The sequence below is a fragment of the Echinococcus granulosus genome (assembly GCF_000524195.1).
Source record: "Echinococcus granulosus chromosome Unknown EG_S00013, whole genome shotgun sequence".
Lineage (NCBI taxonomy): Eukaryota > Metazoa > Platyhelminthes > Cestoda > Cyclophyllidea > Taeniidae > Echinococcus > Echinococcus granulosus.
In genome coordinates this window covers 1,565,197-1,566,463 of record NW_020170393.1, presented here as the reverse complement: position 1 = coordinate 1,566,463, position 1,267 = coordinate 1,565,197, and positions in this window count along the sequence as shown.

Sequence of the window (1,267 nt, the reverse complement as noted above, 5' to 3'; positions counted from 1 at the left end):
ATATATGGTTTCATTTCAGTCCAGTCCACTCCACTTCAGTCCAAACACCACCTATTAAAATGAAAGAGAGTGGTAAGCGGTTACTTATCAGACAGCATCTACTCGTATTCCAAGGGGAATTCAATCACAGTTCAATACAGTAGTCCTAGCTGACTGATGATGGATGCAGACTCAGTATCTTCGACTAACAATGGTAGCTGAGTGGTGTTAGTGTTTTCAAATGACTGTTTATCTGTGCTTCTAAAGGTCAGTGACGATCTTATCCGTGGTGGATCTTGTCACTCTTCCACAACACGAAGACCATTTCTGTGATGATTCACTTAGTCATTGGAACATTAGACTGAAAATGTCTGAGGAACTGCAGTGTAACCGGCTGGGGATCATAATCCTCGAAAGTGTGACTCATTTTCTAGGGATTAGTTATTTTACGTTGGGTACCATGACTGGCAAGCCTGCAGATAGGTAGAAAGGTGGACACGCAGGCAGGCAAAAAATGAGAAGGTAGGCAGACTGACAGGTGGATACTTCCATAAATCTATGAACATGTAGCAAAATTACACCTTTTAGCCAATTTCATTCTTATCCAATGACAAGTGGGAAATTGTGAGGTCTCACCTTAGGCGTTTTGCCTTGTACGTAATGATTTGATAGTCAGGAATGCAAACATACACGCACTAGCAGCAGAAGCCAGTTTTGAGTGAAGCCTGTCTTGCACCAACTAAATGTGAACGACATCAATTCGGCTGAGAGCAGCATTAAATAATTTAAATAAAATAAAATTAATGAAGGAATTAAAACAGAAGTCAAGGCTGGTTGAGGATGCTGCCTGAGAATAGAAGCTGGAGCAACAGCCTACGCTTTCCTAAAGTGAAATTAGGGCAACAGGTGGATGCTGAGGAAGCAACCGTCACCCATGACTGGCTTGCACTATGGTTTGTCCAAGGAACTACTAACTTGCGGGAAAAGGGAAATTGTTGGAACCTATATCCCACTAGGTAGAGAAATTAAAACCACCTTCACTGGTAATATAAGGCAATTCATTTCAACCTAGTGCTTTGTTATTCTTAACCTAAAATTTGCATCATGTATATGCTATTCCTGTTCGGAATGTGGCGTTTGAAGATTGGGCAGACATAAGTACGTCCAAAATTGTCACAATCAGTTATTCAACAAAGGTGTGATGCAGATTGACTACCGTCTCAACTCACCTTTCAAGACATCTGCATGGAAGATAAGATGGGTCTTCTAAAGTGCGAAGGAAAACATG